The 14,081-nt window shown below is 41.8% G+C and overlaps 1 long non-coding RNA gene across 1 annotated transcript; it reads left to right on the forward strand.

The window, feature by feature from the left end:
* Positions 1-2,783: 2,783 nt before the first annotated feature.
* On the forward strand, positions 2,784-11,170 carry LOC106986082 (uncharacterized). Its single transcript, XR_001432031.3, has 2 exons — positions 2,784-3,287; positions 10,898-11,170. It is a non-coding gene; the product is annotated as an uncharacterized LOC106986082 (long non-coding RNA).
* Positions 11,171-14,081: the final 2,911 nt, after the last annotated feature.

Here is a 14,081-nt window from a genome sequence, read left to right on the forward strand (position 1 = left end):
CCTACCCTGAGGAAACACTGGCTGATCTGACTGATTTACGAGATTGTCTTGCAGAAGCCTACGGACCACCAATGAGACTAGTTAAGACTAGATCAGGCTGGGAAGAATTCTTGCAGACGCACAGAAGAGGAAACGAAAGTAACCTCTGTGAGGACACACCTGGGATGTTCCCCTGTTTGTCATGTGTATGCTGCCATTTAATGAACACATGTCCCATGAAGAGACAGGATTCCTGACTGCTCATGCTCAGAAAGGAGGACACACTCCTTTGTCCCTATATCTAATAAGCATATTGCATTCAGCCTACATCCCCCGTGACATCCTGAGCAGTCACCCTTAAATAAATACAACCCTGACCCTTGGGGAGGTGGATTTGAGGCTTGCCTTGCCCTGTTGGTTGGCTATCTCTCAAACCCTTTCCTTGACGCATACTCGATGTCTCAGTGACTGACCGCACCACACATTGGGCGTACAAATGGGTTTGGTTACAAAACTTAGTGGCATCAAACAACGATTTAATGATTCTTGCAGATAATTTGGAAAATGGCACAGAAAGGATAGCTAGTATCTGTTTCATGATGTTGGAGGATTCAGGTGGGACCTTTAGAATGAATGGGCGGTGGGCGGGAGGCAGAATGATTATCTAGAGACTTCTTCACTCACATGTCTGGTGCCTGGGTGGGAATGACTCAAAGGCTGAGCTCAGCTGGGATGGTTAACTAGAGTACCTACACATAGCCTGACAGTGCTTTGGATTTCTACACAGCGTGCCAGCCTCAAGGTAGTCAGACTCCTTACATGGCCTCCTGGGGCTCCCAATGTCAGTGAATAAGGAAGAAACTGTATTACCTTATAGGATTCAGCCTAGGAAGCTATATAACATAACTTCTACAATACTCTGTTGGTTGGATCAGTCATAAACCCACCCAGACTCAGGGGAGATTACAAAGACCCTATCTCTCACTGGAAGGAATATCAAAAAATTTGTAGCGATGTTTTTCAAACCACCATTGCTAAAAAAAAGAAGGCAGAGACAAACAACAGTATCTGCCTTCAGATCAGAAATGAACTACATCTTGAGAAAACAATCATGGTATAATCACATTTTTAGAAAACTAACCATGTCTTGCAAACTTTTCCTAGAGCTGATTCTCTATTCAACAGGGTGTCTGTAAGACCACCTACCCATTGATTTCATCTATAATTTAGCAATCAGTAAAGCTGAGACTTTTCAAAATATATGACCAACATATTCTCTGCTCCATAGGAGTTGTAAAGTTTAATGAGAAAAAATGGGCTGGTTTACAGCTCCTTTTCTTCAGTTTTTTTCTATTGGTTAGAAGTCCTTTCTGTAGGATGCCCAGCTAGTTCTCCCACTCATGTGAAATGGACCTCCGTGCTCTGTTTGCCCTGGCTTAGCCATCTGTAAAATGGAGCTAGCCATCCCAGGAGGAGCAAGTTCCTGGGACTCTTTTTCTCTATTCACAACAGATTTTAAGATCCTTGGAGACAGTGCAGTTTAAATGCAAAATGTTGTGACTATCATTTCATTATTTGAAAAGCTGAACAGCATGAGGATGCTTTTGTTGCCACGTTGCTAGGTTACTGACAGATCTGCCTGCCTGCATGAGATGTTGAGCCTTTCTAGAGCTTTGCACCAGGGCAGCCTTTCCCGGGCTGAGCTGCAGGTGAGAGAAAGAGGCAGTTGACCTGAGTCAAACTGTCGTGGACACCTCTGGGCAGGGAGGGTGTTTACCTTTCAGGTAACATGGCTGGGTCTGCTTGCTCTTTGAATCCAACGACTCAGCTAGAGATGGCTCAGCACCCAACTGATGGGCTTAATCCTTACAAAGTTCAGATTGCTTCTCTAAAGGAGCCAAGCCCATGTGTCCTTTATTTTCCAGAGAGTAAGGAGTGAGATGATCAAATGTGGCAAGTAGGCACTACTACCTGGAACACGTGTCATATTCTCATGTCTCAAGGCATGACATCGCCCTTCTGACACAGTTGCCCACATTGCTTTTATAAGAGGAGGGGTGGGAAATTTCAGGCCATTAATATTGTACTATTAAAAATATTCTTTCCAGGGACGCCTCAGTGGCTTAGTCGGTTGAGCGACCGACTTCAGCGCAGGTCATGATCTCATGGTTCATGCATTCGAGCCCCACAGCGGGCTCTGCTGACAGCTTGGAGCCTGGAGCCTGCTTTGGATTCTGTGTCTTCCTCTCTCTCTGCCCCTCCCCTGCTCATGCTCTGTCTCACTCTGTCTCTCAAAAATAAATAAATGCAAAAAAAAAATTTTTTTTTAAATATTCTTTCCAGGGGCACCTCAGTGTCTCAGTCGGTTGAGCGTCCGACCATGGCTCAGGTCATGATCTCACAGTTCATGGGTTCAAGCCCTGCGGTGGGCTCTGTGCTGACAGCTTGGAACCTGGAGCCTGTTTGGGATTCTGTGTCTCCCTCTCTCTTTGCCCCTCCCCTGATTGCACTCTGCCTCTCTCTCTCTCTCTCTCTCTCTCTCTCTCTCTCTCTCTCTCTCCCTCTCCTTCTCTCTCTCAAACATAAACATTAAAAATTTTTTTAAAAATTCTTTCCAGGGCCAAGCCATCTCCTATTGGTAGTCCCAGGGTGGATGCTATCTTAAAGTTCTAAAGAAAAGTAAGCTCCCCCCAGATGTGGCATTTAGGTACAGTAACAAGTAACTATATACATACACACAAAAGAAGGAGCTCTCACCCAGCACACCTCCAGGTGAGTGGTATTTACTGAATATACTCTACTGCTGAAGAAAACTTTCTAGCAGCTTTATCCTGGTGAGCCTTTATCTCTTTAATAATGATTTAAACCTGGCAGCAGCAGCATCCTGACTCTCAAAAACCCAGGGATATTTTCTCCCCGGCCATGGAACCATGAAGAATAATTTTAGAATATTCTGAAATGATCTCATCAATGGGGATGTGATATTCAGTATTCATCTGAAATCCTCTACCCATCTGCTTCCTTCTAGAGAAACACGGGAGAAAAAAACAAGGAAACCAATAAAGTTGTTACAAATGAACAGGGGGAAGGGGGGGAGGACAGAGAAAAGGAAAGAGAAAGTGAAAAAGGAAACAGATGGAAATCAAGCTGTTGGAGAATTTTGCCTGGACAAGGCAGGAGAATGGACACCAGTCGCCCTCAGAAAACCACAAATCTCCCACGTTTGCCACCAAGGTTTACTGGGCACCTTTTCTACAGGTGCAGGGGAGCAGCAGAGAGCCCTGACCACAGCCTGGCTGGAGGAACCGGTAAGCACACAATTGAATGAGCATTTACAGATGACAGTGGGAGCCATGAAGGAACACCACAGGAGGCCATGAGTGTCTGTGACTGTGAGATGTAACTTAAATGGGCAGGTCATGGAAGGCCAACCTGAGTTGGTGACATTTGCTCTTGAGAAGACCCTGGAGCCAGTGGAGGGTGGCTGGGAAAGAGGTGGGCCAGCAGAGCTCGTGACATGCACTGGGACCTGACCCCTGAAGGTAACCAAACAGAACGTGGAGGCTATCTATTTTCACCATTGCATCTGGGCTGAGAAGTCCATGATGAGCTACAATCTGTGGCACTCACTGTGCCCCTCCTTGTCTCTGCCAGGGCCCCAAGGAAACCGGTCCTGTTGGCAGGATGATTGCCTTACATTACCTGTTTCTCACATCTGGAATGGAGTCAAAGAAAATTGTCTGTTGCGTTTTGTAATTTGGTGAATGATCCTCTCTTTCAGTGGTGTCACTTTTCATAGCCTTTTCATCACTTTTTATCCACATGAAGTGCCCCTCCCTTGGTAGGTAAATAAATGCTTCCCCAGAATCTGGCGGTAAAGGAGGCTTTGCAGTAAGCTCTCTTCCATGATGAAATGCAAAAGGATGTCAGTGTGTACAAACAGGGTGAATTCATGTTACACCATTGAAAAAAAGAAGAGAAGAGAAGAGAAGAGAAAAAGGAAGGGAGAGGGGAGGGGAAGGGAGGGGAAGAGAGGAGAGGAGAGGAGAAGAGAGGAGAGGAGAGGAGGAGAGGAGAGAGAGGAGGGGAGGGGAGGGGAGGGAAGAAAAGGAAAGGAAAGGAAAGGAAAGGAAAGGAAAGGAAAGGAAAGGAAAGGAAAGGAAGAAAAGAAAAGAGAAAAGAAAGAAAAGAAAAGAAAAGAAAAGAAAAGAAAAGAAAAGAAAAGAAAAGAAAAGAAAAGAAAAGAAAAGAAAAGAAAAGAAAAGACAAAAGTTTTTGGGACTGGGAGAAAAATATTTATTTCTCTTGCTGTTGAAAGAGTTCCTTAAGTTGCTCACTTCACAGAAACCTCTAATAGTACTACATCAGTTAGCTGCAAATTCAGTTAAAATCATATAAACTTTGTGGGGAAGACCTAATATTGTCTCTCAATCCCTGTAATCATTTTTCTTAATGCAGCATGGCCACAAATTTCCAGATGCTGGTAGCCTGGACAAAGATGGGAGGCAACATTCACAGGAACTGGCTCCATTTATTCAGTCACATCTGCCATAAACATTCTATATGCAAATTGCCTCAAGTGACTCTCCAGAAATTGACTAGTTTCTTACGCTGTATCTTAACACCAAAAGAAATTGAAAACATTTTTATGGCTTATGTCCATAATACATTCCTTCAGTGTGTGCTGTGTTTTTATCTGCCAATATATTAAGCTCTTTCTTAATGCTAGCATATGCATCACCAGTTCATTTTTTGTGACGAGAAAAAAAGAGTTTTCAGAATTATTCATCAAACAAGAGCTATTAATGGCCACGACCAAAGTGGGTTCGAGCTTCCATTGTTCTTGAAATTGAATTATTTCAAAAGCAGTAGTAAATTTATGCAGACTAAAACCACGTATGATGTAGAAATTAAGCCCCATGTTTCTAGGGATGAAAAGTCTTGGGTACCTGAAGATCTGCTCTGAGTTATCCTGTGCTGGCCATAAAGCTTTGGCCACTTTGTTGCAAAAAAAAAAAAAAAAAAAAAATTCCATCTAAGGTTTATAATGCATTTAAGGAGATCAGCAAAGCCACTGTCCTTCGTGATTTCTTTCTAATTGTGAGATGAAGATGATTGTGTTTTTGTTTTGTGGGTTCCGAGGGGGTATTAAATGTTTAGTCATGCTCTTAGAAGCCTCATTTTCCTCCTAATCCTGTTGCTCTAAAGAGTTTGGCAGGGACCTTCAAAGCTGCCCTATTTCTTTTGTTTTGCTTCCCTGGAGCTTTGCAAAATGGTAACAGCGCTGAAGGCTCTGTGGGCTCTGTGCCTCCGAGAGGAGGCCCAACCCTTCCATGGAGGGCTCACATCTCACCCCTGCTTTAGAAACGCAACAATAGCAAGATTTAAATAAACAATATTTAAGTAAATTGTTTGATTTTGTAGATATAGATATGCATACGTCCATATAAATGTGTGAAAATTCTTAATTTATAAAAGGCTTACAAATAAATTAATAAAAGAGAAGCACACTAGCACAATAAAAGGCAAAAGATCTGAAAGGAAAAATTGCTAAAGAAGAAATGCAAATGGGATACCAGACATATTTAATCTCACTAAGGATTTTTTAAAAATGCAAGAGAAAAAAACGCCTAAAAATATTTTCTCCTATCATACTGATAGAAAATCTTTGTTTCCCCAGTCTCTCTCTTTTTTAAAACGATATCAAGTTTAGATGTTAGTTCAGTCAAAAGGGAATTTTTACATACTAACAAAAAGTATAGCCATTTTTCACCATCAGATGGACAATTGGGCAGTATGTAACAAAAGCTCTAGAATGTTTTGAAACACTTTTGCCTATTATCTGCATTCTAAGAATTAATCCAAGGAACTAAGAAATGTGTGAAAACAAAACAAAGCAAAACTTTATGAATGAGTTTATTTCTCATAGTAGCATTCATGATTAAAAAAAAAAAAAAAAAAAAAAAAACAAACTAGAAATATCCCAAACTTCAAAAGTAGAGAAAAATTGAACTGTAGTATACCCATGTGATAAATACCATGCAACAATCAGGGATCATGTTTTGAAGAATGTTTAAAAACACGAGCTATAGGGGCGCCTGAATGACTCAGTTGGTTAGGGATCCGACTTTTGGTTTCAGCTCAGGTCATGATCTCACAATTTCATCAGTTTGAGCCCTGCATCCAGCTCTGTGCTGACCGCACGGAGCCTGCTTGGGATTCCCGCTCGCTCTCTCTCTCTCTCTCTCTCTCTCTGCCCCTCCCCCCACTCACACTGTCTCTGTCTCTCTCAAAAATAAATAAACTTACCAAAAAAACACGAGCTATAAAATTTTTTAAGTCAACTGAAAACTGTATACATCATGTGCTACTTACCTTTTCACCTGTTTACTGAGTGGTATTGAAAGGGCGGCCTACCCCGGCCGACTCCATCTTGTTCTGTGTCCTTCACCTAGACCATGCCTCCTCCCCTTGAGTAACCTCCCGCTCACCCATTCAAACTTCCTGATCAAAACACGCCCCTTCCCCAGCCAATCGGCCGAGGCCACGCCCCTTCCCCAGCCAATCGGCTGCCCTAGACCCCTATAAAACCTTTGTGCTTTTGAAACTCGCTCTCTCTCCCTGGTATCTCACCGCTGCGTCGGTGCAGGTAGGGGATTGAGCTCGAGCCAGCTCGAATAAAGGCTCTTTTGCTTTTGCATCGGACTCGGCTCCCTGGTGGTCTTTGGGGATCACGAATTCTGGGCATAACAGTATAATTTTGAGTGATAGTTAATATTCCAACTTCAGAACTTTTCGAATTTTCACAATGATCTCATATTCATGAGGGAAAAAAAGATATATTCGTGGTAAAATAAGCACGAAATAAGAAGTTAGGAAGAGGCCAGGGCTGTCCCAAGGGTAACCTGCCGAGCCCCTTCTTAGACAACAGAGATTTAAACAGTTGCTCTATATTCTGAGTCCTGGAAGTTGGCTGTGTTGCCAGTGGTTACAGCGGGGCAGTGACTTTGTAAGATAATGCGGGGCTGGAGGAGATAGTTCTGATCAATGGGTTTTGAGACAAGGACAAAAAACTCACCACCATTAAAAAACACTTTAAATTGGAAGCAACCAAGATGTCCTTCAGTAGATGAATGGATAAATAAACTGTGGTCCATCCAGACAAAGGAATATTATTTAGCAATAAAAAGAAGTGAACTATCAGGACTTGGAGAGAAAACTTAAATGCATATTACTAAGTGAAAGAAGCAAATCTGAAAAGGCTGCATACTATATGATTCCAATAATATGACATTCTGGATATGACATTTTAGAAAAGGCAAAACTATGGAGACAATAAAAAGATCCATGGTTGCCAGGGGTTGGGGGCAGGGGGAGGGAAGGGGCAACAGGAAGTGCACAGAGGACTTTTTGAGCAGTGAAAATGCTTTGCATAATATAGTAATGGATACATATCATCATACGTTTGTACATCAAGAGTGAACCTTAATGTAAACTATAGACTTGGGGTAATCAGGATGTGTCAGTGTAGGTTCATCAGTTGTAACAAATGTACCCCTCTGTTGTGGAATATCCATTGTGGGGGAGGCTATGCGTGTGTGGAAGAAGGGGGTATAAGGAGGCTCCACACTGGGCATGGAGCTTGCTTAAGATTCTCTCTCTCCTCTGCCCCCTCCCCTGCTCTTGCTAAAAAAAATAAAATAAAATAATAACAATAACAATAATAATAAAAAAAAAACAAAAACCTTCTAGGGTTCCATTGTACACAATCAGCCACTTAAAATACTAACCCGTGGCAGAACCACCACCTATAAGACAGACTCCCCTTCTTTCTCCCTAAGCCTTCCCATGGCACTCACTTTATTCTGGTTTAAGTTGGATAAAAATATACCAGGTTATATATGGGGAGCAAGCAGTGTGAACTGCCCCCAGAGTATGAATAGCCCAGAGACATCTTTTTGGAAAAGAAGGCTGGTGATATCTGCTGTAAAAAGAGATCTCCTCGGCTCCAAAAGGAATTTACCTTAGTGGCCCACATTTAAAAATCTAATCTTTCTATTACAAACAGGAACAAGCCACCAAGTCTCAGCAAACATTTTAAGAAAACCAACAGCATGAAAGAATCTCGAAGGTAAACAAAGGAACTGATTACTAAAGTGCATGTACAGGTTTGAAAAGAGACTGTATCCATCAAAATTGAACAGGATACTTGAACATAGTACAGAGAACAACTGCAATGCTTTGGAAATTAAGTACATAATTGTCAAAAGAAAAATCAATAGAAGGGCCGGAAGAAAAAGTCACAGAAAAGATTGAGATTTAAAAGAAGGAAGAAAGAAGAAAGGAAAGGAGGAAATTTTTAAAGGAAAAGAGGAGAAAAACTTAAGCAAAATGGTAGCTCTAACTTCCATCTAGGAATTCCACCACCAATCCCACAGGAGTTCCAGGAGAGAAAAAAATAAGAACTGGAAGGAAGAAAATTAAATAAATCATTGAAGAAAATTTCCTAGAGCAGAAGCAAACACAAGTCTGGGATGCACCAATTACTGAACAAAAAGGCCCACACCTAAACATATTACTATGAAATTTTGAAACATCAAAGTTAAGGAGAAGAACAAAAACCTTAAGGGGCGGATGGGGGAAATATCTACAAAAGAATGGGCATCAGACTTCTCATCAATTATTCTGGATCCTGGGAGATAGTGGCACAATCCCAGCAAAGTTCTGGTAGATTATTTTCAACCTAAATTCTATAGCTAAGCAAACCATCAATCAAGTTCGAGAACTTTTTAAACATGCAAGGATTCAGAAATTTGGCTTTCTAGTTACACTTTCTGAAAGACTTATATGTATGCCAGCAAAAATTTAAATGAAACGAAAGAAACAGGAAGATGTGTGGATCAAACCAGAAGTGCAACAAAAAAAATGTCAAGATGATGGCTATGCAGCAATACTAAAACCTAAAACTCACACTGAAACAGGAAGTTGGGAATGCCCCCTGTACCCCGTAAAGGCCATCAATTTAAAAAATCGATTTATTTCGACAACAGTGTAATTATAGAAGCTTGATATACCTACTAATTAGATAAATAAATCACGTGATTAAAATCTCCATCTCCAAAATCAGACTGCTTGGTTCAAATTACAAACTAAGTATGTGACCTTGAGCAATTACTTAAATTCCCCTTGGCTCACTTTTCTGGTTTAAAAATGGGTATAAAAATAATTTCTACTTCCTAGGGTCATTGTGGGTATTAAATGAAATAATGCATGCACAGTATTTAGTGCCTGACCTTGAGTAACTGTTATAAAAGATTTATTTTATTATTATAATATTCATATCAACAAGAAAAAAAGAGGCAATTAGAGATTTTAGAAAAGATAAAGAAAGCTGTCAAGAAATGTCAAATGTCAAATCAAAACAAATTAAACTGCAGCATGATTTTAGCAAGTAAAGTAATATGAAGTGGAAAACAGAGAACTCATTTGACCTTGAAGATTGGGTCTTTTCTCCTTTGAGTGCCATAAGTTTGGTAATTCAGGATTATTTTTCTTTCTCTACAACTCTAATCAAACTACTTGGTTCTCCACTGAATAATATTTACATAATTATAATTTCCAATTGCCATTTAATGGTTTTTGATTTTAAGAAACTAACCTATCGTAAAAGCACAGAAGACGTAATTATAGTTACAGATCAGAATATAAATGTAATAAACCTTGATCATGTAACAGTAATAACCCATGTTGAGGGGAGAGGGGATAGAGACTAGGGGAAGGGAGAGGCTATGGTACATTTTCTCTTATTACATAAAGGGGACCCAAGAAATAGTGATAAAGTATAACCAAAAGAAGGTATATAGTTATAAAGGGAAACAAAAGAAGACATTCTAAACAACAATATAACTTTCAAAAAAAAAGAGGAGAGAGAGGGATGATGCTCATGTGCTAAATTCCACAACTTCCCAAACCAACTTACTTTTTAGGAGCAGAACCTGGAGAAGGCAGAAGGATAATTTTACTTTTTATTTTATGCCTTGATGTTATTTGAAATTTTTCTCATATGCTTGAATTACTTATATGATTCAGTAAATCAAAAAGCATTGGTTCAGCGAGTTAATAAATATCCACAGAGAACATACTCTGTGCTAGGTCTTGTCTAGACTCTATGAATCACAAGATAAAGTCTTGCCCTCAAAAAGCTAGCATTCTGGTGAGGAAATTAACAGTAAACACAGAAACCATTTGATGAATAAGCAAATTTTAGAGGGTGACTGCTATGAAGAAAATGAAGTAATGTGATATGGGGTGTCTACAAGAGGGCAAGTGAAATCTTCCTGATTAAGGTGTTCAGAGGCCTCTGGGAGGAGATGAGATGTGAATGGTTGACAACAGCCATGCAAATGTTTGGGGGAGTGTCACATTCAGGGGCCAGAGACTGGAAGGAGCATGGCATGCAAATTTGAAAGAAGGCCAGCTGGTTGGAAGCAAAGTTAGAAAGTTAGAACGTTTCTATTAAAAATTCAGAAAGTTGCATGATTTTTCTCCAGAAACATTCATCTACTCAAATGCAAGCATGGAGTGGATTGATAGTTGGGTTTGACCAGGTCAGGAATATTGTCAGGCAAGGAGGAAAGGGGAGAGGATGAGACAGATAATAGGAAATTGAAGTGCTATGTCACGGTTAAAATGTATTTCCAAAGACGGCTACAACAATACCCCCATGCACATGCTCTTTTGCGGTATGATCCTGCCACTCACCCACCAAGAGGTGGAGTCTATTTCCCCTCCCTTTGGATTGGGGCTCACTGTATATTTTGTTTTGACTAAGAGAATGCAGCCAAAGTGCTGTGTGCTGTGTGCAAAGTTTCTGCAGCTTCGAGCTTTGCCAATTAAAATACTCACTCTTGCCATCCAGCTGTCATGTAAGGAAGCCCAAGACAGACCCTGGAGGCAGCCCTGCATGAACTGAAAGTGAGTGAGAGAGAGCAAGAGAGAGATCCCAGCCATCACCACCGAGGTTCCAGACCTGAGATAGGCCGTCGTGGACACTCCAATCTCAGCTGTCATCTGACTCCAGCCTCATGAGGATCTCCAGCTGAAGCCACATGGAACAGAAGAGCCATCCAGTCAAGTGTTGCTCAAATTTCTGGCCTGCAGAATTGTGAGCAAATAAAGTTTGCTGTCTTGAGCCACTAAGCTCTATGGTGATTTGTTATACAGCCTTAGATAAATCAGGAAGTGCTCCCTCAACTTGTTGCCATACTCCACTGAAAGGATATGAAGATTTGGGGCAGGGGGTACAGGATATATTAATACCATTTGTTGGAATTGAGGCTTTCCCAAGGTTGAGGGATTTCTGAATTGGGACTACTACTGTAGAGGGTTAGGAAGACACAAAGAGTGCAAAACTCAAAATCAACATTTTGAGGTAACGCTGTTATCACTGATGACAAGGCCATGGATGTGACTGTAGGTGTGGGTAGTTGTGGTAGAGTAGAGGAACCAAGGAGATCAAGGAACAGAGAGGCCAGGGTGTCAAACGGGTCATCTGCATAGCTGTTAAGTTTGCCAAGAACATTGACAAGGAAACAGCTTAATATAGTGTTTAAGTGCTCACGCTCAGGAGCCAGACTGCATTTCCAGTTCTGACTCTGTTACTAACTGTGTGTGATGTTAGGCAAAGTGTATTACTCTCTGCACCTCAATTTGCTCATCTATACAATGAGGGTGGTAACAATACCTATCTCATAGCATTAAAGGAATTAAATAAGATAAAGCTTTTGGGGTGTTTAGAAGAGTTCCAGGAGAAGAGAGAAAACTCAGTGAGCGCTGTCACTATCATTGTCGTTGGCAGTAGAGATAAAGACAGCAAAGCAGGTGCTGGAGGCACAAGGACTACGGTCAGTGAATGACAACAAGGTGGGGTAGCAGGTGGTAACATCAGATGATGTGCTTCAAAGGGGCTGAGAGCTTTGAAGTTGGAAGCAAGAGCAATGATTAATTAGAAGTAGCAAAGGCAAGTCAGGAAGAGACTTGCCCTTTTTTCCAGGCTTTAAGGTCCATGGGGTATGAAATCAAAAGTCTCTCCTTGAGAAGACTGCAGAAGAAGCAGTGTCCTTAGGGAGAGTCAGGGTCCAGCTGGAGTGAGAGGGTAAAGGGCACATCCAGGGAAGAGGATGAGAATGTGTGTGCTGATGACAGAATGACAACCAAGAGCTCCAAAGGGCATAGAGGCAGGGTTGGACAGATGAAGAGAAATGGAAGAAGGGTCAGATTTCAGCATGTACAGAGTAGCGTGGGAATAGGGGAACATTCAGGGAGGGCTTATCAGATGGTGATTAAGGATTAAAGAAAATATATTCACGACATATTCAGCATGGAGTTGGCCCAGGAAATCTCTCAGGAAGAAATGTGGGAAAACCCGAAGCCATTTGTCCATTCTTGTGACTCAACGTGGTATGTAGGTCTAGAGGGTGGCAGGGGCCTCCTCAGAGTTGTTCTGCTGGGCAACTCACTTCCCCATGCAAGTTTCAAAAAGCACAGAGATGGTGAAGGTGAAAGGGGTATTGTTCTCCTCTATACCTAGCTGGAAGAGTGAAGAATTACAGCATCCATCTGTGATCCATTCATGGAACCCCAAAGGGTGACTATCCTCTCCTGGGGCATAGAGGCTGGGCCTCCTGACTCTGGGCAATTAAAGAGTACCAGGGGCTTGACATCTCCCACGGCAAAAGGAAGAACCCTTACTAGCCTTTATAGTGTGAATTAGCCCATTCGAGCTCCTCTAACAAAAATACCATAGACTGGGTGGCTTAAAAACATTTATTTCTCTGGGGATCCTGGGTAGCTCAGTCGGTTAAGTGTCCAACTTCAGCTCAGGTCATGATCTCATGGTTCGTGAGTTCGAGCCCCACATCAGGCTCTGTACTAACAGCTCAGAGCCTGAAGCCTGCTTCAGATTCTGTCTCTGTCTCTCTGCCCCTCCCCCGCTCAAGTTCTCTCTCTTTCTCTCTCTCTCTCATATAAATAAACATTAAAAAATTAAAATTAAAAAAAAAAACTTTCTCGCAGTCCTGGAGGCTGGGAAATCCCAGATGAAGGCACCAATAGATTCAGTGTCTGATGAAAGATTACTTCCTGGTTTGTAGATAGCCACAGTCCTCACTGTGTACTCACATGGCAAAAGAGGCGAGGAAGCTCTCGGAGGTCTCTTTGATAAGGGCATTTACCCTCATTTCTTACCCCTGCCCCTCCCCCTTTCTGTTCCAGTCACATTGATCTCCTGTCCTTGCCCACGCCAAGCACATTTTCATCACAGGGCCCTTGCTCCTACTGTTTCCTGGTCTCTGAAGTATGTACGTGACTCACTTCTGCCTTCCTTTCAATTCTACTTAAATGTCACCTTATCAGAGACAACTTCCTTGACCCCTGCTCACATAAAATAGAACAGTCATCCACAAAAAGGCTTTCCATCTCCTTACCCTGCTTTATTTTTCTCCATTACACTTTTCATTGTCTAATATACTATATTCTCATTTGGGGGGTTTGTTGCCTGCTATATCCCTGGCACCCAGAAGGGTCTCTGTAACATAAATATTTGTTGAATGAGTGAATGAATTTGTACTCTCATGATAACACATTCTATGTGCCTGACCTTAATATGAGGCTTAAATTCTCTAAAGTCTCATTTCCGTGAAACAGCGATATCAAAATACCTATCTCTTACTGTTTTTGCTAAATTAAATGACATAATATGTGTGAAGTATCTTCCACTGTGCCAGAGTTTGACAGGAGCTAAGTAAACACTTGTTGCCATTGTTGTTGTTTCCATTAGTCAATGTTACTGCCACAAACTGCAGTGAAGAATTAGTTTTAGTGTCCCCAGAAAACCCTCCTGACCCACTTCTAGAAGTGTTAGGGACCAAACTCTATCGCCATGCTTGCCCTGTCCTGCCAGACCCCCCTCCCACTGTCCCCCCGACCAGACTCATCACACACCTGCCAGAGCCCTTTATGGAAGTATACTTTTTCTCAGGGAGAAAATAGCTCACCCATGTGACACCAATTCCATCTTCCAGGACACCAGGGTGGTATTCTGT

The sequence above is a fragment of the Acinonyx jubatus genome, chromosome C2 (assembly GCF_027475565.1).
Source record: "Acinonyx jubatus isolate Ajub_Pintada_27869175 chromosome C2, VMU_Ajub_asm_v1.0, whole genome shotgun sequence".
NCBI classification, from domain to species: domain Eukaryota; kingdom Metazoa; phylum Chordata; class Mammalia; order Carnivora; family Felidae; genus Acinonyx; species Acinonyx jubatus.